At 37.5% G+C, this 27723-nt stretch overlaps 1 protein-coding gene across 10 annotated transcripts in view; it reads left to right on the top strand.

Moving 5' to 3' along the window:
• Positions 1 to 693: 693 nt before the first annotated feature.
• Positions 694 to 27723, top strand: part of LOC137245058 (uncharacterized) — a 105957-nt gene continuing 78927 nt past the window's right edge. For 2 of the 10 annotated variants that reach the window (XM_067775088.1, XM_067775092.1), the window contains exon 1: positions 694 to 1399. The gene's annotated coding sequence lies outside the window, so the exon portion shown is untranslated. Of the gene's footprint in view, positions 1414 to 3041; positions 3086 to 27723 lie in introns of all 10 variants that reach the window. The other 8 variants (XM_067775086.1, XM_067775090.1, XM_067775089.1 and 5 more) reach the window with 7 other exon arrangements.

Raw genomic sequence — 27723 nt, forward strand, 5'->3', positions numbered from 1 at the left:
CCATCAGGACAGGTATGACTTTTAGAGGCTCATATTTGTTTATCGAGAGAGGAACTTACTTTTATTCTTCGTTTGACCTCTAAGCTGACATTGTTTTCGCTGTTAATGCTGGTTCCTAGATATAGTCATTCTTAGCCTTGAATTTATATCAAACAGTGACGTGGCTGATTTTTTCTTGAAGGAAAGCAAGTACTTCGTCTTGCCCTCATATACTTCAGTTACCCATAAGAAGATATAAACCGAGTGAAGTTTCCTGTGAAATTAATTTTTTAAGAAACCATAGGAGCTCCAGGTGCTCTCATGTGCGAGCAACTGTTTGGTTAGTTGTACTCCGCGGTATTGGTATTCAAATATTTCTTTATTTATCAAAGGAAGGAGGAGTAGAGCAGGGGTGGATTATTATAATACGTAACTTATGACGCGACCTGCCAATATCTTCTTCTGTATTTTTCCATGCTTCTTGAATTCGTAAAATATGTATCAATTAAAGGCGCCCCACGGATATGAGGCCCTTTTTAGTTCTTCATGGTAAACTACGCTGCGTGCATTGTAAAGTGTAAATTCTTCCACCGCCAACTCACAAATCCACGCACAATTTGAGAATATGCAAGTGTAAGAAAATTTGCTGCTCCAATGCAGGGGTTGCGAATGCCAATACTCATCGTCAGAGTCAGTTGGTTGGTATATCACAAACGTTGCGGACGCACATTTCCGGTAAACGGAAAATAACGGGACTTGCGCTTATTTAAACATATACAAGCAACAAATTAAAGAGACAAACGCGCACACAAACTCTCATACACCTATGAGTGCCATAGAGTGAAGGGGCGAAGGAAATGTGAAGGCAGTGATGAATACATTGAGACTGAAAAATTTAAATCATTGCCAAGTTGCGTTAAAACACGTTGCCCATTTGACCATAGTCTCGGAAATTTTTTGTATATATCAACGCTTTTTAATTGTTTGATTTTATAAACAAATTTCAATTTATTTGCAAAAAAGGAAAAAAAAAAACAAGTGAAAAAATTTAGCCATACGAAAGAAAAAAAAAGTGTGTGTGGGAATGTAAAAAAGGTGTAATTCAAAAAAGAAATTAATTGCGTATAAATAATTCGTTATTGATGTATGTACCGTTGTTGTACAGAAATTTTCTAAAATAAAAATTAAAGCAAAATTTCTGAAAAATTTAAGAAAATTTGCTGGAAAATTTGGTGGAACGGCTAGACGGCGTGTTTATGTGTTTGTGAATATATGTACATACTATTCATGTGTATGTGTGTATTTAGTAAATTTGTGTATTGGCTGCTGTGTGATAACAGTAACCAAGACGTTCGCGTGGAGTAAGCAGGTGGAGGCAACAAAAACAACAAATTGCGGTAAATTCTCTTACTTAGTTGCGGTAATGTAATGTTGGTAAATTTGGAGAAATTGTTGGAACTTGTTGGTTATGATGAAAAAAGAAGAGGAAGCGAAATACAGCGTTGCGAATAAATATAAACTCAAATATATTATTAGCTTTACCTATTTAGAGATGTTTATATTTTTTGTAAGCTACTGTGTATAAATAGTATTTCCATTATTGAGAAAAATGACCTTACTGGATGCCTTTACCCAGTAGAAATTGTCCGTAATTTTAACAAAAATGAAGAGTGAGAACCGATTTCTGCTGAGAATAATTATAAACTCTATACGTAAATGAACTTTGTTACTGTAAATTTTGTTTTAGTAAGATCTTTCACTGAATGGTGGTTATTACCATTGCTCTTTTAGAAATAAGGGCCAGCCTCAGTTGTGCAGTGCTCTTATTAGTAAGCTTTCCTTGCTTGGTTTATCGAAGCGCGCCATGTCACGTGGAAAACAGTTGAGTGAAATTAAAATACAAAGAATATGAGACTTACGAAAATGCGGAAAAACACAAAGACAAATCGCTTTCGAAATAAATAGGTCACAAGGTGTTGTTAAAAATTTTTTGAAGATTGGTCGTACAAACTATGCCAAGAAAAAACGCTCAGGCCGTCCTAAAAAATTTCTTACACCACAAAACGTGCAGCCCTTCGGGAAATGTCGGTCACTGGAGAATCGTCATCCAAAGTTGTAAGCCGACTGAACCTAAACTGCCATTCTAGTACCCCGAGAAAATGGGTAGCGTCTTCAGAAAATCTGCAATACAGAAAATGCATTTCAAACCCGGCTTTAAGACAAAGACAAGACTTTAATTTGCGGAAGAGCACATACAAAATGGAACAATCTGGTCTTACGTTATATTCAGTGATGAAAACAAGTTCAACTTGGATGGTCCAGATGGATATTGCTACTACTGGCATTATTTACCAACGACGTTGGAATAATGACTAAACGTGCACAGGGAGGAGGATCTGTCATTGTCTGAGCAGCTTTTAAAAGTAAACTTAAGTCCAAAATTGCATTTGTTTCTGACAGGATGAATGCACTATCATACCAAAAGACATTATTTGAATACCTCCTTCCTTTCATAACGTTATCAGAAGACGAATAATTCATTTTCCAGCAAGATAACGCGCCCATTCACACAGCAAAAAAACAAAGAATTAGTTTAAGGAATTCGGTGTCCCGGTTTAAGCATGGCCAGCTTTAAGCCCAGATTTAAACGCCATAGAAAACTTGTGGGGAATTCTATCATGTAAGGTTTATGATCATTCTATTGAGACTTGAGACACTGTCAAGGACAGAATCACAAGCTCGTGCTGGGAGGTTCCTGGTGGTACTCTAAATAAGCTTGTTCAAAATGTCCCACGCCGATTAGTGGATGTACTCAAAAACCAGGGTCGGTCCACAAAATATTAGGCAATAATAAAATAGTGAGTTTATAATTATTCTAAAGTTTTTGTACGAATAAGCGGACTCCGTTTAGTTTAAACGAAAAATATTTAAATGTATTTAATATGTTATGTTTAATATATCTCTGTATCTAGTAAAACCACTTGTTCGAAAATTTAGCTCCATTCATTTTCTTAATAAAAAAGTATATGAAAAATTATAGTTGAGTTTATATTTATTCGCAGCACTGTATATATTGAAGGCGAGCGAAAAAGTACATTATAATAAAGTGAGTTTGAAAACAAAATTTAGAAATGAAGCAAATGCTTATTTTCTGTTCGAGATCTATGAATAGTTGAAAAATTATGAATAGTTGTGATAAAAAATTGAAATAAATTAATTATAGTAAAAAAACAAGAAATAAAAATAAAATAAAAAGGACACTAAAAATATTACTTTATACTTACAAAAAATTACAAAAAATTTTAAGTATTTTGAGACATAAAAAGCAAATAAAATAAAAATATATAGTAAATATTATATTTAATACTTTTTGTATAGATAAAAAATTGTAAATACAAAAATATAATAAATTAATTCATATAACAAATGTGTTTAACTTTTTAATGCATATGATAAAATTTCAGTAAAAAAAAACAACATTTATAGATTCATATAAAATAAAAACAAGAAATACATACAGTAAAATAAAAAAGGAAATAAAAATAAAAAGTTATAGCAAAATATTTTAAACTAATTAGTTTGTATAAAAAATTTGCGTATTAAAAATCGTACTTAAAAAATATTTTACAACTTAATTTAGATAAAAGTAAAGTAAAATAAAAATTTACAATAATAAACAATATTAATTATAAGGAAAAAGTTAAGGCAAAAAACATTTAATGAAATAATTTAGATTAAAACGACAAAACTCTTCGTGAAAAGAAGGTTTACTATAAATTTTTTTATTTAATTCATATAAAGAACTAGTCTTTTAAAAAAATATTTTTCAGTAAATTGATCCATAAAAAGGCGTAACATAAAAAATTGCTATTAAAAGTGAGCTCATGCAAAAAAATTATAATAAAAAGTTGTTACCTAATAAATTAATTGATAACAAAATTATAATTAATTTAAGAAAAAAAAAAAATAAAAATAAAAATTTCAATAACAAGATAAAAATCTAGGATAAAAAGTAATACATAAACAATTTTGAATATATTAATCTTAATATATAAAAAACACGTGCCACAAGTTTGAGGCCAATGGCCTCCTAAACTACTGAACCGATTTTGAATTTGTTTTGCACCCCGTGTGTAGTTTGATCTAACTTGAAATATAGAATAGGTTATATCTCAGTTTATAGTCGCATTATTGTTTTATTGCAGTTTTTTTTCTTTGTTTATACGTAATATTAAAATGTTACCATCTAGTTGGGGCAGCGCTCACCCAACAACGACTAATCAAACTATTATCAGCCCGAAGCTTTTCGCTTCCACTCCTTTCGGTCTCATGCTACTTTCTTCTAACTGAGTATATCTGTTTCCCCTTCGTGACATGATAGCTTCTAGAAGGTGTAAGATTTCCCTTTTCTGTGGCTGCGCGATATTACTCATTGTACCAGTTGTTTGTATGGGATCGGTGGAGCACTATAATGCTCACAGGGGTGATACGTAGCGTATATTATGATCTCGCCGCATCATTTGCATAGTTTAGTTTGAAAGACAGAGGCCCTTGCGTAGCTCGGCTGCTACAAATCGATATTTATACCAGGACACGGGTGCTATAACTGCCGTCACGTTATATAATCAGAAGAGATTCAAGTATCTTGGCGTATCTCTTTATGCTGCAACCTCGTACAATGGATGCCCATATTTCGAGCAATTGTGAAGGCAATGAGTCTCAACCCATTTGGGGGTGTTACATGGTTGAGGCTGAGCCTTCAAACCATGACGTTACAAATTGAGAGATTATTTTGCGTTTAAACATAAGCAAAAACGATCGTTTTGTTTATTTCGGTATATTTGATGATGGGTATTAGGGATGTCAATGCCGGGATATAAGTCCCGAAAATACCAGGACTATTTGGAAGTAAGCTGGGTTTTATCGGAATTCGTCCTACGAAATATAAGGAACGGGGACACAAAGAAGCAACATAATTTTTATTTTTTTTATGTTACCGAATGAATAATATTTTTACAAAAAATTATCAAAAAGATTTTTAACCTTTTATAACTTATGGCGTACCAAAATAACGAGTACGGGACTGTAATACCGAGATTCCAAAAATATCGCAATTATAAAAATCTAAGAAATTTACATGCTCTATAGGTATATTCCTTTTCCTTAGCGTACTTACAGTTTTCGAGCCGCGGACGAAACTTAATAACAAACAAGTAAGGATGGCTAAGTTCGGGTGTAACCGAACATTACATACTCAGCTGAGAGCTTTGGAGACAAAATAAGGGAAAATCACCATTTAGCAAAATGAACCAAGGGTAACCCTGGAATGTGTTTGTATGACATGGGTTTCAAATGAAAGGTAATAAAGGGTATTTTAAAAGGGAGTGCGCCATAGTTCTTTAGGTGGATGCAATTTCAGGATATCGACATAAAGGTGGACCAGGGGTAACTCTAGAATGTATGTTGTACGATATTAGTACCAAATGAAAGGTGTTAATGATTATTTAAAACGTAGTAGGCCTTAGTTCTATAGGTGGACGCCTTTTAGAGATATCGCAATAAGGGTGGACCAGGGGTGACTCTAGAATGTGTTTGTACGACATGCGTATCAAATTAAAGGTATTAATGAGGATTTTAAAAGGGAGTGGCCCTTAGTTGTATATGTGAAGGCGTTTTCGAGATATCGACCAAAATGTGGACCAGGGTGACCCAGAACATCATTAGTCGAGTACCGCTAATTTATTTATATATGTAATACCACGAACCGTATTCCTTCTAAGATTCCAAGGGCTTTTGATTTCGCCCTGCAAAACTTTTTCATTTTCTACTACTTAATATGGTAGGTGTCACACCCATTTTACAAAGTTTTTTCTAAAGTTATATTTTGCGTCAATAAACTAATACAATTACCATGTTTCATCTCTCTTCATATTTGGTACAGAATTATGGCATTTTTTTTTCATTTTTCGTAATTTTCGATATCGAAAAAGTGGGCGTGGTCATAGTCGGATTTCGGCCATTTTTTTTAAGATAAAGTGAGTTCAGATAAGTACGTGAACTGAGTTTAGTAAAGATATATCGATTTTTGTTCAAGTTATCGTGTTAACGGCCGAGCGGAAGGAAAGACGGTCGACTGTGTATAAAAACTGCGCGTGGCTTCAACCATTTTCACAGAAAACAGTTATCGTCCTAGAATCTAAGCCCCTACCAAATTTCACAAGGATTGGTAAGTTTTTGTTCGACTTATGGCCTTAAAATTATTCTAGACGAATTAAATGAAAAAGGGCGGAGCCACGCCAATTTTGAAATTTTCTTCTTTGTTGCACCATATTATTACTGGAATTAAATGTTGACAAAATTTACTTATATACTGTAAAGATATTAAATTTTTTGTTAAAATTTGACTTTAAAATTTTTTTTTAAAGTGGGCGTGTTCGTCATCCGATTTTGCTAATTTTTATTTAACACATATATAGTAATAGGAGTAACGTGCCTGACAAATTTCATCATGACATCTTCAACGACTGCGAAATCACAGCTTGCAAAACTTTTAAATTACCTTCTTTTAAAAGAGGGAGGCACCACGCCCATTGTCCAAAATTTTACTAATTTTCGATTTTGTGTCATAAGGTCAACGCACCTACCAAGCTTCATCGCTTTATTCGTCTTTGGTAATGAATTATCGCACTTTTTCGGTTTTTCGAAATTTTCGATATCGAAAAAGTGGGCGTGGTTGTGGTCCGATTTCGTTCACTTTAAATAGCGATCTGAGATGAGCGCCCAGAAATCTACATACCATATTTGATCAAGATACCTTAACATTTACTCAAGTTATCGTGTTTACGGACGGACGGACGAACGGACATGACTAAATGAATTTCTTTTTTCGCCCAGATCATTTTGATATATAGAAGTCTATATCTATCTCGATTAGTTTATGCCGTTACGGATTACCGTTATGCGAACAAAGTTAATATACTCTGTGAGCTCTGCTCAGCTGACTATAGAAATTCAGAAAATTGAAAAAATATATAAATTCTATAAAGAAATGCGTGTACCTATGTATATGCAGTGTCGGCATCTCCATACCTGCCATATGTGTGTGCTTATTGACATATTGACGATTGTTCATGTGAATTAAATTTGATACAGTACAGAAAAATTCCGACAGAACAAAAAATTTTCTGCTGAGAAGATGAGAATTTTACAACATAACAACTACAAAAACAAGATAATACAAACTAACTAAAAAGGCAAAAAGCAAAATCAAATAATTCCAGCAATAACAACATCAAATAACTACAGTAGCAACATTAAAACAATTACAATAAGAACATAAACAACAACAACACAAAACCACCCCCTTCGAATGCATTTACGGTTTGGCTACTCATCATCGTACATATGAAGATAATCGCAGTGAATTCAGCAATTCACCACCCCAAACCATTCCAATGCTAGCAGCTACAACAACAAAAGACCTTTGCTTGAACGAGTCGGCCAACAAATAACTCACCACCCCACTCAAACCGCTCTTTAAAGTTGAATATTGCTACAGGGATACAGGGAGCATAACTTGTAACATCCCTGCATCCCTGTTTGTTTGTCAGTGTTTATTGTTTGTGTAACAGTGAATGTATATGTGCTAGTCAATCAACGATGCTAGCAGTCAAAGCAACCGCCTAAAGCATCAGTAAAGCGGGCACAAAGCCGGCACTTTAACGGCGTTTACAAACGGAAGCTCACAAACACGTAAACTCACTTACACATACACGCAAAGCACGATTGCGCACACTCGCTTTCTTTCTGGGTGTTTGAGAGTTTCCGCGCTCTCTCTATTGCTGGCTGTGGCTTCAAGTGTATGTAAACAAAATTTATTTAAATACAAGTAAGGGTGTCTAAGTTCGGGTGTAACCGAACATTATATACTCAGTGTGAGCTTCGATTGTGCAGTTCATTTCAGATAAATCACTTTTCTACCCCTTTTAAACTTCTTTTATATGAAAGTGGCCGTGTTCTTTAACCGATCCCGTCGTTGTTTACCAGAAATATTTCCTGCTATAAGGAAATATGTTTACCCAGTTTTATTACGATATGTTAATTTTTCTTCGAGTTCTGGCTCCCGAAACATAGAAAATTTCTTAGTCATAAAAGGGGCGGTGCCATGCCAATTTTCAAAAATTTTAATTTTTTCCTATTTCTTGTTATAATTCCACTTTGGAAAAGAAATATTTGTGATAAAAAGCTCTTTTTTTTGCAGAGATATAACTTATTTTATTTTCCCTTTAAAAATCTTTAATATAAAAGTAGGCGTGGTCCTTAACCGATTTCGTTAATTTTTCTTCAAACCATTCCTCATAGTAAAAACAAGCTCTCTGCCGAATTAAGTTAGATAGGTTTAACGGTTTTAATTTATGATTAATAATATTTGTAAAATTGATTTTACCACAAGTGGACGGTGACACGCCTATATTCCACAATTTTTGTGAAGTTTTGTTCCGCTTCATAAAACCAACAAGTTTTGAATTTCTGTAAGTAGGCTCGTCCGGACTTTGGTTTGTCCATTGGTTGTGAACAATTTTCGTGTTATTTTTTCTCCCAAACCAGGGCCCATATCGTGTTATACGATCACGGATGAAAAACCAACTTCACCCAAACGATAAATATGAATCTGTCAGGCTTTTTGTAAAAATCATAATAAATAATTCATCTAGTCAGTACCTGTAGCCACTATTTCACGTATTACCTCAATTCCAATTACCATTTCAGCACTATTGCGATTCGAAAAATTGACTTCTATTACGGATCGTATAACAGGATACGGGTCCAGCTGAGTAGTTTTGTTTATTTGATTAAATAGGTTGTTTAATACATATACATATACAAATAATTACAATTACATATTAATGTAGTTTTATAAGGAAAATCAGACGGGATCCCGGCATGTATTTTTTTACAGAATAAAATTACCCACGAAAAACTCCCAAAATATCGTTGCCACAAATGCAATAAAATCAATTGTAGTATCGTTACATACGATCATTGATTGCCAACCATACGAAAGCAAGTTATGTGAAAAGTCAGTCCTATAGGATAAATAATTTATTGGGAATTGATATTGCTTTTAAGGACAAAACATTGATTGCACGGTTTTTAAAGTCACAATATAAATGTAGAACTGCACTATAAAATACGTACGATTAGTGACGTGTAGTGGAAAATCAACTCCAGTGAAGTTTCGTAAAGATTAGGAAATTTTTTTGTGCAACTTTGTTCCTTGTAACCAAGACGTTCACTGCTCCAGCTTTTCAAAGTGTTTCCTTCATAAACAAGTTTTAAAAACAGCAAATTTTCCAAATATCTTTTGATATTTGACCCTATCTCATGCGAATTATTAAGTTTTGAAAGAAATTAACTAATTATTGGTGAACTGCTAGGCTAGCAGTGGCGTAACTATAGCATCTGGAGCCCGTGACAAACCCTTTGATGGAACCATATCCATAAAAATCGTCACGTTTTAATTTGTTTAATTTTAATAAACTTCAGACTCAGCGTACTCAATTAAACGTTTTATATGTCCCACTAATGGCCATAGACCTTCTCTCTCAGGCAAGGGAGAACCGGTCATGTAGTCCATGCTAGCCCAATGCGGAGTCCTGAAGGTATTTACTATGAAATAAAAATAACAATTTAATTTCAATTATTTGTTTATCGAGATTTCTGTTCCGCAAAAGTGTCTATAACATCATAAAAGTTTAAAATTCGGACCATAGAATTTTCAATAGACAGAATAGCCAAGTTGCATAACCTGTCTTGTCTCATAGAGTTTCTTTAGAATGTTTTTATAAATTTTAGTTTTGAAAATGATCGTTCAGCACTAGCTTTAGTCACAGAAATTGTAAGAAATAATAGTAATGGAGTGCATACTTCAGGAAAGCTGCAAAACACAAATTGATTTTTATACCTTTCATGAAAATGAAATGGTATATTAAGCTTGTCACGAATTTCAAAATTGTAAGCCCTTAAAGGAGAAGAGATAGACCAACCAATAAGTATATAAGAAATGATTAGGCTGAAGAGCTACCCCAGCCGGTTATGGGGTTAGAATATGTCTGCCTGTCGTAAGAGGCGACTAAAATACCAAATGGATTCAATGGGTTGTGTAGCGCAACCCTTTCAAGGGGTTGCCAGCGCAATATATAGCTTCGCCAACCAAATTGTCAACCTCACCTATCCCTGGCGAACCCTGTTTCATTATCAAACGAGGCTCTGGCGACCCCCAACTCCTCAAGGATCTAGGGGGTGGGAGGGCGGTGTTAAACTATATTTTTATTAAAAATTTATTTGATATTCAAATTAAATATTTTCACATTTTAACAATTCTAAAATAACTGATTAGAAAATTTTCATTTTGAAATAACATTAAAAGTAAAATAACATAAAAATAATTTACAAAATTAAAGTATATTTTACAAAGTAGATAACCCTACAGGCGGTATGGCTTAGAAGGTTGCATGTGGTCATAACAAATCGTTCCCGAGATGGTCGGGCTTGGTATTGAAACGTACCGGATTTGCATTCGGCAAAGGACCATTAACATCGATAACACTCCCCAAAGCCTTCGGGGAGTGTCTTTATCGCTACAACAACAACAACAACAACAAGAGCTCAGTTGATTTAGCCATGCCCGTCTGTCTGCTTGTATGCAAAGTAGTCTCTCAATTTTTAAGATACCGTCATAAAATTTGGTGAGCGGTGTCCGATTAGACATTTCTCGGAACCGGCCGGATCGGGCCACTATAGCATATATCCCCCCATACAACCGATTTTTCAGAAAAGAGATTTTTGTCATATCTTCGTCAATTTATAAGATTGAAGCTGTAAACTTCACCATTGCACATATTGCGTCTGAAAAAACTGATGAAATCGGTAGTATATATAACATATATCCCCCACAACCGGTTGTTCAGATAAAAAGCTTTTCGTAATTACTGCCCCATTTTAACATCTAGAAGCTTCAAATTTCACCAAATGCTTACGTAGGCAGTCATTGTTGTCTGAAAAAATTGAAGAGTTCGGTACAACCGATATAAACTGTCATTTCTGTCCCCTTTTTAACGGCTAGAAGCTGCAAATTTCATCAAATACTTACGTTTAAGGCCGCGGTACAATAATATTTTTCATTTAGACGCGTTTAACATAAGCTTTTGCATTCCAATAACATCGCCACAATCAACCAAGATGTTGCGTTTGTAAATATGAAGGAACTTCAGACTTGGCAATTGACGTTTATTACGCCTTGCTCACTCACATACAAAATTTAGCGAAGCACTGTTGTGATAACGCTAAGACTCCGGCTTTCTCGGAGGCGCTAAAGGGAGTTAACGCGAAGACTCCGGTGTTCTCGGAGGTTCCAAAGGGAGATAACACTAAGACTCCTGCTTTTCCCGAGAAGATGAGTGATGTGGCAAAGCAGTCACTGACTGTGGCGCTGGTTGATCGTAGCAGTCCGTTCGGACAAATGACTACTGAAAGGTGGAGATCTGTGGAAAGGGAGCTTATTAGCTTAATGCTTAAGATGATGCGGGAACAACCAAGTAAGCCCCTTCCAACCTTTGATTCGGGGGGATGGTATAATGGTGTGAAGATGATAGCGTGCGACAACATCGCGAGCTTGCGGTGGCTGGAGGAAGTCGTTCCAAACCTCCAAAGGCAAGGCACGAACGCGCGGTTTGAGGTGGTGGATAAAGCGCAAATCCCCACGGTACCAAAAGTTAAGGTATGGATACCATGCGTGATGAAGTCGGAGGATACACTGCGACTTCTGCAGAATCAGAATCCGAACATACCGACACAGGATTGGAAGGTACTTACTGTATCTCGGCCTACCGAGGATGGTCAGTTCTACATCTTCCAAATAAACAAGCAGGCGGAGGATATTTTGTACACGCAGCTTGGCAAAATGTCCTTTGGCACTGGCAAAATTTACATGCGACTCAGGAAAAGAAGTCCCGAGGATAAAAAATCCTAACACGCTGGAAGTGGGCGAAGTCGAAAAGGACCTCAGAAGCCTAAGGGAAAAAAGACAGGTGGAGGTCCCCGACGTCACCACGAACGTGCTAGAAGAGGACCAAACGCTAAATGGTGCTGTGACTCGCACAGAGGAACACACGGCACAACATTCACGAGGGGCTGAAGGGCGCCTCGAATACTCTAAACCAAAAGGGCAAGAGGAGGACGACGACGTCAAGACGAAGGTGCTGCAGGGGGACAAACAGCCCAATGGTGCTGCGAGTCCTACAGATAAACCTCCAACACAGTAAAGTGGCGTCGAGCGAACTCCTCCTAACCCTTGAGGAGGGTTCGTTTGACGTGGCGCTGATCCAGGAGCCGTGGCTCTCATCGGGAGGAAAGGTTTCTGGACTTAGCGCGCGCGGGTTTGGCGTTTACTACGCACAAACGGAAGGACGGGTGCGAGCTGTAGTAATGGTAAGGAAACAGCTGCATTCATATATGCTGCCTAATTACACCACCGAGGATCTCGTAGCGGTGGCCGTTGAGCAAAAGAATAAGCAGGCATTTATCCTGGCATCCTGCTACATGGCCCATGCTGCGGAGGTTCCACCGATGGAGTGCAAAAGGCTAGTACAGGAGGAAGGGCGCAAAGGGCGGTTGGTCATAGGCGCAGATGCAAATGCGCACCACAATGCGTGGGGAGGAGCAGATACGAACGAGAGAGGCGAATCTCTATTTTGTTACATCCTGCAAACCAATTTGCAGATAGCCAACAGGGGAAATGTTCCTACATACATTGGTCCAACATCCAGCAATGTTCTGGATATTACATTGAGCTCCGAGCGTGATATATCAAGGTATGATTGGATGGTTCTCGATAGACCATCCTTCTCCGACCATGCGTATATAAGCCTCAGCATCCCACTAAAGAGGGTAGAGAAGGGAGGAACCTTTAGAAACCCTAGGGCAACGAATTGGACTAAATTCCAGAAACATGTAGAAACGAAACTGGGACAACCCAAAGAGGTTGCTAATGTAGAGGAACTGGAGGAGTCGAATGAACTCCTAACAAGGACGCTTATGACTGCGTATAAAACGCTTGCCCGCAAAGAAGATTCAGAGGAAAAGCAAAGCCGCCATGGTGGAGCAATGAGCTGATTCTTCTAAGAAGACAGGTAAAAGAAATGTTTAAACTCGCAAAGACCGCGGAAAGCGAAGCGTGTCGGGACGAGTACAGGGATCTACTGAGGATCTACAAGCGTGAAATTACCAGGGCGAAGAGAAACTCATGGAAAAGTTTCTGTACGGACATAGAGTGCTCCAGTGAAACAGCACGGTTGAAAAAAGTCCTAGCAAAGGGAAACATAGTCCAGGGACTAATAAAGAAAGAGAACGGGGAATTGTCACGTGATAGTGAGGAATCCCTAGAGGTGCTTCTCGATACACATTTCCCATCGGGAGACGGTTTAGAAGAACCAGCAGACATCACTCACACTTCGATCACGGAGCTAGTGGTGCCGGGCTTGGTGACCGATACCAAGATCGAGTGGGCAGTGAAGACGTTTTCTAAGTTTAAATCGCCGGGCCCAGATGGTATATTCCCGGCCATGCTACAAGTCTCAAGTAGGGCGGTCGTGGAATGGCTTCAAATAATATTCGCACTCTTGGAGAACTGCTCGTGTAGCTTTTCTACCAAAGGCGGGGAAGATCGGTCACGTGTATCCCAAAGACTATAGACCCATTAGCTTAACATCATTTCTGCTCAAAACATTTGAGAGGCTGATAGATGTGTACATAAAGTCCAACGTGGATGAAAAGCTGCACTCCACAACACAGCATGCGTACACCAAAGGCAAGTCGGTAGACACCGCATTGCATAGGGAAATCCCTGGAATATAAGGAGTATGCTCTAGGAGTCTTCTTGGACATTGCCGGGGCTTTCAATAATGTTGCAAAATGGGCGATTATGGATGGTCTTAATTACATTAAAGTACATCCTGCCTTAATCAGATGGATCGGCTGCATGTTAAATTGCAGGAAGATTACATCATAATGGGGATTGTACAAGGCCACGAAATCAGTGGACAGGGGCACGCCGCAGGGAGGGGTGCTATCACCTCTGCTGTGGACACTGGTCATCAACCAACTGCTCAGGCAATTCGATGAGGGACCCGTAAAACTTACGGCTTACGCAGATGACGTTGCAATTGTCATAAGTGGAAAATGCCTTCCAACGATTAGTTCTTTAATGGATCGGGCTGAAAGTCAATGCGGAGAAGACGGATATGGTCTTGTTTACAAAGAGGTACAAGGTCCCAAATTGGACCAGGCCTAAGTTAGGAGCGGTGACCTTACAGGAGAAACCTTGCACAAAATATCTAGGAATCATCCTAGACAGTAAGCTGTCATGGAAGCTCAACGTGGAGGAGAGGGTCAAGAAGGCCTCAACGGCACTCTATGCATGTAAAAGAATGCTGGGGTGTACGTGGGGCCTATCGCCCTCTATTTCTCATTGGGTTTTTACAGCGATTGTAAGCCCTATTCTATACTATGGAGTTCTTGTTTGGTGGAAAGCCACACAAAAAACAACATACCTCAAAAAATTAGAGGGGGTATGCAGACTATCGATGCTTTGCATTACGGGAGCCCTGAAAACAACCCCGACGGCTGCACTGTATGCCATTCTGCACATTCCACCTGTAGACCTGGTAGCAAAGAACAAAGCGTTAACGACCGCAACCAGGCTCGATGCTTCGGGGCAGCTTGAGCGCCGACCATATGGCCATAGTAGTATAGCGTCCTCAGTCACAAGACGAACAGACTACATGATTCCCTACCTGCACTTTGAGGGAGATCTTAAGGCCACAATAGAGGTGGACGGTTGGCGCAAGGGTGCGCAAATGGCGGACGAGGCGATACATGTGTACACCGATGGTTCCAAAATAGTGGAAGGAGTAGGGTCTGCGGTATACTGCGCTGATCCGGAATTAAGCAGATCCTACAGGCTGCCGGATTACTGTAGCGTTTTCCAAGCGGAAATATTAGCCGTAACCAAAGCAGTAGAAACCCTGGAAGAGAATAGCTTAAGCTGCAACCGTGTTAACTTTTATATTGACAGTCAAGCAGCAATTAAGGCAATAATCTCGCATAGCACAGCATCTAAATGCGTGTTAGAGTGTAAGCAGTCTCTGGAGAGAATCGGGACAGGGAGAAGCATACATCTATATTGGGTCCCAGGGCATATGGGAATAGATGGGAATGAAAAAGCGGACGAATTAGCTAAAAAGGGCGCATCCCTTGAAGCTTGCTCCGTAGACGTCCCAATTAGATTGGGCGAGATTAAGCGAAGGCGAGAGGTGCACATGATCGACCAAGCAGAAAAGGCGTGGGTTCAAGCGCGGGGCTGTAAAGTGTCGAAGATTATGTGTAGGTCTTACAACCTTAGACTAACACAGTTGCTTCTATCATTAAAAAGAGAGGACTGTAGACTCATGACGGGTATTCTGACTGGACACTTCCTTCTGGCGTCACATGCCTTTAAATTAGGCTTGGTCAGTGATAGCAGGTGTAGGAAGTGCGGGTTGGAGGAGGAAACGATCGAGCACGTTCTGTGCTCGTGCCCTGCACTTGCCAGGCTAAGACTCCATCTATTAGGAGTGATACAGCTGTCAGATCTAGAAGCAGCAAGTGGCTTAAGTCTTAGGAAGCTTCTAGTATTTGCCAAGAGGACGGAGTTATTTTATAACATAGGTCCTGGTTTTTGATAGGGTTTTTCAGTTTGGTCGTTAAAACAAACTGCTGGTAACACTACGGACTCAATCAGTCTATGTGAGGTCCTCATGGACCGGCCAGTTCAAACTACCTACCTACTGTTGTAAACATTCTCCCTATACAACAAAAATACTTGCTAACATATTTTGTGTCGTATTCGATTGCAATTTAACAATTTTTAATTGTGAAAAATGTTAGAAAATTTACCAACCAGTGGGAAAAATAATTTCAGTTGCAAAGTGTGCCAACACCCTTAGCCAAAGCAAATGTCAAATTCTTCTTCTTATGATTTGCTTGGAAAAAAATTGGGGAGTTGGCTACTTCTCAATATCAGATGGCGCCAGTCACGCTCATTCTACCGTTCTCCATAAAAATACGTGCAATCTACTCATAATGCATAAGCTTGTGTTAAACTCATCTATATGAAAAAGTGCTTATGTGTCGGAGCTGTTACAGCATATATTGTTGAAATAAGTGATTCATGGTCAAAGCTACATATTTCACGGCGAACACAAAAAACGTGAAACTTTGCATCCTCACACAAAGTACCTATCTATTTACTATTTGAAATTTATCTCAAAAATCGCTTAGATATGTACATCTGTTCACTATATATTTCATATCTTATACAGCCGATTATTTGGATCTTACGAATGGGATAAGATTATTGTTCAGCCCCATTCATGAAAGCTATGAAGTCTGAAGACAGTTTCGGCTTTACTTGTTTATCTCTACATATAATAAAATTGTAACATGTTGATGTCTGTACATTGAAGATATTCAAGAAAAACTGAGTGGAGAGGTCGTTATTGGACCAACGGAACCCAAATCTACAATTTTTAGAATTTTTGTCTGTCTGTCTGTCTGTAGGATTGTCCGGGCATCACGTAAAAACTAATGGTTAGAATTGCATGAAACTTCACCATTCTATCACATAACGTCTAACTTAAAACTTAGGATAACCTTCATTTGGATATCTCACCCAGTTCCCGAGTTATTGCCCAAACTGTGGACCCAGGGTGACCAAAAATGTTGTTTTTTACCATTATGCCCACCACACACAAAAACTACTCCATTGAATTGAATGAAACCTTTGCTATTATTATTACGTCTATCCTAAAATTTAAGACATCTTTCATCAGGATATCTTATCCGGTTCCAGAGTTATTGACCCAAATGTGACCCAAAATTAGTTTTTCCAACATGGGTGTCAAACGAAAGGTAGAAATGAGTACTACATTGTGATGTGAGATCTATTTCAATATCTCAAATTATTTCGCAGATTTCACACAAAATGTGAAGAGGGGCAATCGTAGAATTCGTTTATAAAATATGCCTATCAAACGCACGGGACTGGGATTAGGACTAGGACTGGGACTGAGACTGAGACTGAGACTTGGAGTGGGACTGGGACTGAGACTCGGAATGGACTGGAACAAAATACATACCCACCCTCTGGGACTGGCAATAAGATATGAAGAAGAAAGAGAAAAACTTGAGAGAGGAGAAAAGAGAAGGAGACTGAGAAAGAGATAGAATGAGAGGAAGATGGAGATAGATGAAGCGAAAAATACGGAGGGAGGTGTGAATACAAAGATTAGGAAAAATTAGAGGGGCGAGGGCAGAGTTAGATGGAATAAGCTTATTAAAACGTATGCAGATAGACCAAATTTAGTGCAGAACAACGTCTGCCGGGTCTGCTAGTTATTAATAAATCAGAAAGGTCTCTAATATACGACGAGATTTCTATTTCTTTGTCTTTCTCTGTCTTTTTTTTATGTATCTTAACAAATTCTAGAGCTTTTTTTTTAATAGATCAGTGTGTGTCATTTAAAACTTTTAAGTTGAAAGGCTGTAAAACACTAGAATTTGAAACAATTTCATTCATTGGAATGAAACGCCATTTCAGTTGGTTTATAATGATGTTCACTACTCGATAAAATATGTTCACTTTGAACAAACTTTTCGGAACTTGGAGCAGCCTATCTTCACAAAGCTCATCAAAATTGCGTTTTACCATACTCTGGCAATCTCTCGCATTCAACGAACCGAAATTTTAAAACAAAAACAAAGTTGAAGATTCACTATCTTTATTAGAGTCGAGTGATAACACGGACACGCAATTGTAACAACATTGCATCTTTTAAAAATTTGTCAACTCTTCTATTTCTTATATTTATAAAAACACTTGGATAGTCGCGATTCGAACAACCATGATTATGTGATACCACTGCACAAAGTTCTCCATCCACAACGCCAGGTCCCCCAAAATCTTCATAGCACGCATCAGATCTATCACGCGCAGCACAAATCATTTTTCGTGTGAAAGGCTTCCCCATTCGCCTATAACGGTTATAACATGTGGTCATTGGAATTATAGACAAGACAGTAGATTGGAGTGTATTCGAAGTCATCCCATTTTCTGGAGTTGTCCAACCCCATCCACTAATTCGCATATCCATGCCCGATCTTAGCTCAGTTTCGCAAAATTTTATTGTTTGTACTGTATCACTCCAGTAAAATGATTGAAGTAATATCATTAAAGCTATATTCATATCTTTTGTTACGGGATTATAATCAAGTGGAACATATATATTGGCTACACTGCTAGTTTGTGCAGCTGAGGGTATATCACATAAATCCGTTACACCAGCTGCAACAACTAATTCGCTCTCTTGTAAATTTTCTATATTTGCCACGCAACTCGCAGCTGTAACCACCTTCCTCAAAGTGACCAATGAACCAGCGCAATGATTTCTTCGGAAATAGTGTATGGACACCAAATGTGGGCTAAACTCTATGGGCCAAGGCATGCCCGCTACAATGCGAAATTCGGAACTAGTATAAGTGGAAATGCAGCTAAATATCAAAGACACGAGCGCGAAGTAATGCCGTAAATACATTTTGTTTTAAGATTGTTTCCACCGCTTTTTAAGTATAAACTACACCGATATCAATTTTGTGGGCGCTATTTATACATAAATGGGTCGTGTGAATAAAGAATAAGCAAAAACGTTTCCTTCTAGATTTCAGGAATTTGAACAATAGTTAATAGGTTAATTTAAAGCAATTTATACAAAGTAATTTTTTTTTCTCGAACTAATTAAAATTTCAATGGCGTTAATGATGAAAAATATAAAATATTTACACAGCTTTTTAAAACAACATTTCTATTTCTTATTATATTAGCTTTGGGTTTTTATGAAAAGAACAAAGCGTAAACTTAATTAGTTTTTGTTTTATCGGCCTGTTGATAAAGTATTCAAGGTTCGAAACGAGCTCAAGGCCAGAACAATAATTATACTCAGTTGAGCAGAGCTCACAGAGTATATTAACTTTGATTGGATAACGCTTGGTTGTACACGTATAAATGAATCGAGATAGATATAGACTTCCATATATCAAAATCATCAGGATCGAAAAAAAATTTGATTGACCCATGTCCGTCCGTCCCATGTCTGTCCGTTAACACGATAACTTGAGTAAATTTTGACGTATCTAAATTAAATTTGGTATGTAGGTTCCTGAGCACTCATCTCAGATCGCTATTTAAAATGAACAATATCGGACTATAACCACGCCCACTTTTTCGATACCGAAAATTTCGAAAAACCGAGAAAGTGCGATAATTCATTACCAAAGACGGATAAGGCGATGAAACTTGGTAGGTGAGTTGAACTGATGACGTAGAATAGAAAGTTAGTAAAATTTTGGACAATGGGCGTGGCACCGCCCACTTTTAAAAGAAGGTAATTTGAAAATTTTGCAAGCTGTAATTTGGCAGTCGTTGAAGATATCATGATGAAATTTGGCGGGAACGGTACTCCTATTACTATATGTATGCTTAATAAAAATTAGCAAAATCGGAGAGTGACCAAGCCCACTTTTAAAAAAAAATGTTTTTTAAAGCCAAATTTTAACAAAAAATTTAATATCTTTACAATATATAAGTAAATTATTTCAACATTTAACTCCAGTAATGATATAGTGCAACAAAATGCAAAAATAAAAGAAAATTTCAAAATGGGCGTGGCTCCGCCCTTTTTCATTTAATATGTCTAGGATACTTTTAATGCCATAAGTCGAACAAAAATGTACCAATCCTTGTGAAATTTGGTAGGGGCTTAGATTCTGGGACAATAACTTATTTCTGTGAAAAAGGGCGAAATCGGTTGAAGCCACGCCCAGTTTTTATACACAGTCGACCGTCTGTCCTTCCGCTCGGCCGTTAACACTATAACTTGAGCAAAAATCGATATATCTTTACTGAACTCAGTTCACATACTTATCTGAACTCACTTTGTATTGGTATAAAAAATGGCCGAAATCCGACTATGACCACGCCTACTTTTTCGATATCGAAAATTACCAAAAACGAAAAAAATGCCATATTTCTATACCAAATACGAAAAATGGGATGAAACATGGTATTTGGATTGGTTTATTGACGCAAAATATAACTTTAGAAAAAAACTTAGTAAAATGGTTGTGACACCTGATGGCACCCGATGCTAAGCAGTGACGTGAATTCACATTAATAATTCAATCATTATGTATCTACATAAACGAAACAATAATTACGTCTGCTCATATGTACCATGTATGTATACGAGCAGCGGAGAGTCAATGCATATCTTATCTGAGTTGTCACAAGAGAGGGCAATAATTTGTGCAAGTATTACTCAAATGAGAAATTATACAGCTGTATTTGTAGCTGAGAATTTTATAACTAAGTAAAATTCTGGAAGCGCCTAGAAGATGCCACGAAGAAATCACAGAGTATAAAAGCATCAGCGGTATAGGCGCTATGGGCAAGTTTCGATTCAGACGCTATCTAGCGAGCAATAGCAGTATTATTTTGATAGTGGTTTTTCATTTGAGCTATCAATCAGTTTGGTTATTAAGCAAGCTATTCGTTGCAAAGTTTGAGTGTTATTGTGCAGTACTTTAATAAATATTAAATATTTGAAAGAGTCTTTATTCAAGATCTTTCGGGTTGTCAGGATTTTCTGGATTCCGATTAAATAAAAACGATGCCGATTTATGCACATTAGCACATTATAACTAACAATTCATGTTTATTAAAGTTTAAAGTTAAATATAGGAAAATATGTGTGTTTAAATGAAATTAATTAAATGGTTTAATTTATTGAAAGTAAAATGAGTATTAGAATGATTTCTCTGCCCGTTGCCGAACCGACGTTGTTCACGGCGCGTTGTTCAAATCTAAACTGCTCTTTTGTCGCTGACATTGAGTAAGGGTTGCCAATTGATTATTATTCCGTTCATGTGCAGAGATGATGTATTTCGTAGGATTAATTACTAAGGTAGGGTCAGCCTAACCGTTGTATTATATTGACCATAGATTAGGTTGCCTTTATATTATATTGCTCGTATTCTTAGGATGACCTTACATTCGGCCAATCCTGATAACTGGAGTCGCCCTCGGCTCCGTCGTCGTCGTTGTCAAAACCATCAAAATTGGGTAAACTACACCATGGCTTCAACTTATCTGATGCAAAAATTGAACTATAATGTCGTTGCTTACGTTTCGATCCAGGTATGTCTTCAATGAGATACCGGTCTTTACCTATAACCTTTGTTATCAAAAACGGCCCTTTGTACAGTGGCTCCAATTTGCGAGAACCACCAGTGCTCACCTGTTCATTTTCGGCGAGAACAAGATCGCCGACGTTGTACTGTGTTGGTTTACGATGTCTTTCGTCGAATTTAGTTTCCCTTTGCTGATTTATTCGATGCACGGCATCTGTTTGTATCTCTTTCATCTCGTCGTTGTTGATAGTTTTATCTTCATGTAATGCTAATATCAATTTGTTTTGTAAAATATCTCTAGGCTTATAACTGAATAAAAGTTCATGGGGTGTTCGCTGTGTTGTTTTATTCTTCATCGTGTTAATAGCCCACTGTATACTTTGAATTTGTTCATCCCAGTTTTTGTCGTTTTCAGTTGATGGAAGTAACATACCCATAATAGTTCGATTTGTACGCTCGGCATGTCCATTTGCCCGTGGAGTTCGAACTGCGTTTAAAATCTGCTTGATGTCGTGATTGTTACAATAATTCTTAAAGTCATTTGATGTGAATGCTGTCCCTCGATCTGTTACGATACGTGTAGGCACTCCAAAATAACTGCTCACCTCATTCAATAGTGTCAATACATGTCGGGTTGCAGTACTCGTAACTGCTCGTACTACCGTAAATTTAGTAAATGAGTCTACTAAAACTATAATATGCTCGTTTCCCTTTTTACTACGGGGAAAAGGTCCAAGATGATCAATATGTATTGTTTTAAATGGTACAGGATCGATTTCATCGTAATGGTACGCCCCTTCTGTTTTGCCACCCCGCTGCTTATTGTACGCACACTCGACGCATGATTGTATAAAAGATTTTATGAAATTTCGCATACGCGGAAACCAAAAGTATTTCTGTGTTTCTTCTAAAGTTTTCTCCGTGCTAAGGTGTTTAACTTTCTCATGTACGCTAGCTACAATTTTGTAACGCATTGATTTTGGTACTAACCATAATTTATCACCTTTCTGTTTTCGGTAAACCCGCCCATTTTCGAGCTTATATTCTTCGTTTGTAATTTTGTCACCGCTTTCTAATTTCTCAATAATAGAACGAATATTATTGTCTTGCTGTTGCATACTGTACATCCAATCTCCCATTTCTATTGTTGTTTTTGAAATTTTTAAGGATGCTGTATCTATATCTATGCTTTTTTCGTTTGGTGTTCTGCTTAGGAAATCAACATGTTCCATCCTTTTGCCTGGACGATGTTCTAACTTAACAATAAAGTCCTGGATACGTAGCCACCAACGTGCAATTCTTGATATCAACTCACGCTTCTGCATCGCTGTAGTAACTGCATTACAATCAGTCACCACTACAATTTCTTTACCTTGGACGTAATATCTAAAGCGCTCTAGACTACTAACCACTGCTAAAACTTCGAGTTCATAGCTGTGAAAACTACGTTCGCTATCTGTTGTGGATCTGCTATAATACGCAACTGGTTTCCAGTCACTACCTTCTCGCTGTAAGAGCACGCCTGCAATGCCAACAGAACTGGCATCAGTATGTATTTGATGATCTGCTTCAACGCGATAACCTGCCATCACCGGCTTCGATGTTAACGCTGTCTTCAACAACAAAAATGCTTTCTCTTGCCTATCAGTCCATTTAAACTGTTGATCTTTGCGTAATAATTCACGCAACGGCTCGCTTATAATCGAGTACCCTGGCACGAAGCGTCTAAAATATCCACTAAGACCTAGAAAACGTCTTATATCGGTTACGGATTTTGGCACTGAAAAATTATTTACAGCCGCCGTCTTTATATTGCCTGGACTTACACCACCGGGGTGAAGTTCATGTCCTAAAAACTCTATTGTCTGCTTCATAAATTCGCATTTGTTGATATTTAAAGTAAGATTAAGTTGGCGTAAAGCTTCAAATACTCTAGTCAACTTTTCGTACATCTCGGATATATTATTACTACCAACCAATATATCATCCATATAGTGAATCATGTCACCAGGTTGAGTCCTATCTTTAATGTTTTGCATTAAACGCTGGAATACCGCCGGCGCATTTCTAAGCCCGAATGGCATTCGCTTAAATTCAAATAAACCGTTTGTTGTTATGAACGCAGTGTATTTTCGACACTCTTCTTCGATTGGTACCTGATAGTAACCACTATTTAAATCTAAGACTGAAAAATATTTGTATCTCAAGGCTTCGCTCAGCCTTTCTTCTATGTTTGGTGTAGGGTAAATTTCTTTAGTTGTAAACTGGTTTAGTCGCCTGTAGTCAACGCAGAGGCGTTCACCGCCGTTTTTCTTCTTAACCAAAATAATTGGACTTGCGTATTCCGATTTCGATGGGCTAATTATGTCACATGACAAAAGCTCATTAATCATTTCTGTTACAAGATGCTTTTTCGGCTCAGGAACCCTGTATGGTTTTTGAGCAATCGGTGTATTCGTTGTCAGTTCAATTCTCATTTTCGTCGCATTAGTTAAGCCAATGTCACAAAGCTTTTCTGCAAAAACGTCTCTATTATCTTCCAATAACGCCTGCAAATTTGAATTCTCGTCGTCTATACTCCAATTAATGTTACTAAAATTCGTTAATGGATTTTCCATGACTAACTTTTTCACCTGCGTAGAAAATGTAAAGTTGTCCGCTTTTATTTCTGCTACCATGCCGTCATTTTTAAAAATATCTTGGCCCAAAAGTACGTCCGTCGTTAAAATATCGTCATCGACCACAAATAAATTGACTTTTAAATTTATCTCATCAACTGTCATGCATACGTTGACCTTATTCTTTAATGTACGCTTTCCACCGCATATACCTACTATTTCTGCAGCGCATGGATATATTTGGATGTTCAACTTTTCTACAGCTGATCGCTGGATCATACTACATTCACTTCCAGTGTCTACGAAAGCTACTAATGACTTACCATTTACAATGACTGGTTTTTGACAAAAATTTGTTGATTCTTGTAACTGAGAACGCTTGACAACAACTGCTTTTTTCCCGCAATTTTCTGCTTCATTATTTGGATGAAGTTTATTACAGTCTTTACATTTACGATTCTGCTTCGATTTCGGACAATTTCGCGCGATATGTCCACCTTCTTTGCAATTGTAACATGTTACGCTTTTCGTTTCGACCGCGCTTCGATTGATATCTTTAGCACTTTCTTTATTGCGATTGTTTATGTACTCGTTTTTAAACTGTTTTGTTACCGACATATTTTGTATATAATCTTCAATTGTTTCGCGCATATCTTTCAGAGAATTAAACTTAATTGGAGCTATTGCTATTTGCAACTCACGATGCTTTAAACCGTCGCGAATGTATTTTATAATTGTACTTTCAGTCAAGCCATACCGTCGGCCTAGTCCGCTCATTCGAAAACAATATTCATTAACTTTTTCGTTTTGCATTCGCGTTGCACTTGCCATTTTATAATGAATTTGTGCATCATTCAATTCAAAACTAAATTCACTTTTTAACGCACTTGCCAAATCAGACCAATTAGAGTAAAATGTTGGTGCAGCATCTAACCACATTCGTGCAGCACCTTTTAATTTGCTGTACACTGCCAAAAGTAAACATTTCTCATCCCATTCGTATGCACTTATTGCACTGTCCACCCTATTAACAAATTGTGTCACTGTTAGAGAGCTTTCGTTCGTTGGGTTAAATTCTGGTATTGTCTCAGCAATTTCTTTTACACTGGCATTTCTGCCCACCACTCTTATTGAACTTTGGGGTGACACAACTACACGCTCTTCATTTACACTAGAGCCACTACCATTCACTTCTTGTGCATTTGTCTGTTGACTTGGAACCAAACTTTGTATTTTTGTCATCATAATTTCCATCATTGCTCTTAAATCATTTACTTGCGTTTGTAAATTTAATTCAGAATTCTCGATTTGGATTTCATCACTACCTAAGAAATCACACAATCGTAACACTAATTCAGCTTTTGTTCCCGTAGTTGAAAGATCATTATTACGCAGCTGCTCTTTCAGCTCGTCTACTTTCAACGTTGACACTTTTGTTTTCATTTTGCTATTTTGTTTACTTCTTTTAAAACGAGTATTCTAATTAGAATTTGTTTACTTATTTGTTTTGCTTCACTCGTCCTTTCGTTCGAGTTTTATGACACGTTGTCTCTTTTGTCTATTTATATTTTCATACACACGAATGGTCGTGTAAGCGAGATCGACACTTTGAAATTATTACAACAATAACATTAACGACCATTGTCGTATTCTTTACTCGTTCACTCGCACGCTCTACACGCAGACCGCAGAGTTAATAAAAAAAAATCTTGTATTTATTACTTCAAATACAAAGCTCTGATTTCTATTTTCTATGTTCATCAACCGTTCGTACATTCGTACGCCCGATAACTATACTTTGCCACAGTTATATTCGTACGCCTATAATTCACAATTTCTGCTTTCTTGCTTTTGCCTTTTTTTCCCCGTCCATTCGTACGCGCGATAAGCAACAAATTTTGGGCAACAACTACAACACGCAATTTGAAATCAACCACCGAAATTCACTTGCTCTGTCTTACTTTGTATGTATCACCGACCGATCGTCCATTCGTACGCGCGACAGGCAACACAACAACAATTACAACATGCAATTTGAACACAAACGGATTTTAGTTGTTTCTTTGCTTGCAACTTACGATTTATAGCAACGCTCTATGACACGTAAAAAAAACATGACAATATCGTATGCAATTCAAATACTTTCCGTTGATACTGCTTTATCGATAATGCTTTACCGACGCTCGTCCATTCGTACGCTCGTAGGCAAACACAACAACAAAACATATGTATGTACATCAACTTTCGGTTTGTGTCTTATGTACAGACTTTGAACATGTCTACACTTGTCAGAATGTTGCATGTATTCTGATGCAATCTTCCTGAAACGAACGAATCTTCTCAAGAATTCGTTGTTTTACACACACACATATTTTTGTTCTATTATATTTCAATATAATTCACACTGTCACTGTGAGGCTATGCGGAGCATCTCACTTCTGAACTGAAAGAGTCTTTATTCAAGATCTTTCGGGTTGTCAGGATTTTCTGGATTCCGATTAAATAAAAACGCTGCCGATTTATGCACATTAGCACATTATAACTAACAATTCATGTTTATTAAAGTTTAAAGTTAAATATAGGAAAATATGTGTGTTTAAATGAAATTAATTAAATGGTTTAATTTATTGAAAGTAAAATGAGTATTAGAATGATTTCTCTGCCCGTTGCCGAACCGACGTTGTTCACGGCGCGTTGTTCAAATCTAAACTGCTCTTTTGTCGCTGACATTGAGTAAGGGTTGCCAATTGATTATTATTCCGTTCATGTGCAGAGATGATGTATTTCGTAGGATTAATTACTAAGGTAGGGTCAGCCTAACCGTTGTATTATATTGACCATAGATTAGGTTGCCTTTATATTATATTGCTCGTATTCTTAGGATGACCTTACATATTGGAGTTATTTATTCAACAGTTTAGTGATTCGAACTCAGCAGAAGATTGCAAATAAGGGAATTGCAAGTAAATTCGTTACAATATATATAAATAAATTAGAAGTATCCAATAGATGAAGTTATGGGTCACCCTGGTCCACATTTTGGTCGATATCTGGGCCTTAGTTCTATAGGTGGACGCCTTTCCGAGATATCGCCATAAAGGTGGACCAGGGGTGACTCTAGAATGCGTTTGTACAATATGGGTATCAAACGAAAGGTGTTAATGAGTATTTCAAAGGGGCGTGGGGCTTAGTTCTATAGGTGGACGCCTTTTCGAGATATCGCCATAAAGGTGGACCAGGGGTGACTCTAGAATGTGTTTGTATGTCATGGGTATTAAATGGAAGGTATTAAAGAGTATTTTAAGAGGGAGTGGGCATTAGTTCTATAGGTGGACGCCATTTAGCGATATCCCGATAAAGGTGGACCAGAGCTGACTCTAGAATTTGTTTGTACGATATGGGTATCAAATTAAAGGTATTAATGAGGGTTTTAAGATGGAGTGGCCCTTAGCTGTAAATATGAGAGCGTTTTCGAGATATCGACCAAAATGTGGACCAGGGTGATCCAGAACATCATCTGTCGGGTACCGCTAATTTATTTATATATGTAATCCCACGAACAGTATTCCTGCCGAAATTCCATGGGCTTTTGATTTCGCCCTGCAGAACTTTTTCATTTTCTTCTACTTAATATGGTTGGTGTCACACCCATTTTACAAAGTTTTTTCTAAAGTTATATTTTGCGTCAATAATCCAATCCAATTACCATGATTCATCCCTTTTTTCGTATTTGGTATAGAATTATGGCATTTTTTTTCATTTTTCGTAATTTTCGATATCGAAAAAG

The sequence above is a fragment of the Eurosta solidaginis genome, chromosome 3 (genome assembly GCF_040869045.1).
Source record: "Eurosta solidaginis isolate ZX-2024a chromosome 3, ASM4086904v1, whole genome shotgun sequence".
NCBI lineage: Eukaryota > Metazoa > Arthropoda > Insecta > Diptera > Tephritidae > Eurosta > Eurosta solidaginis.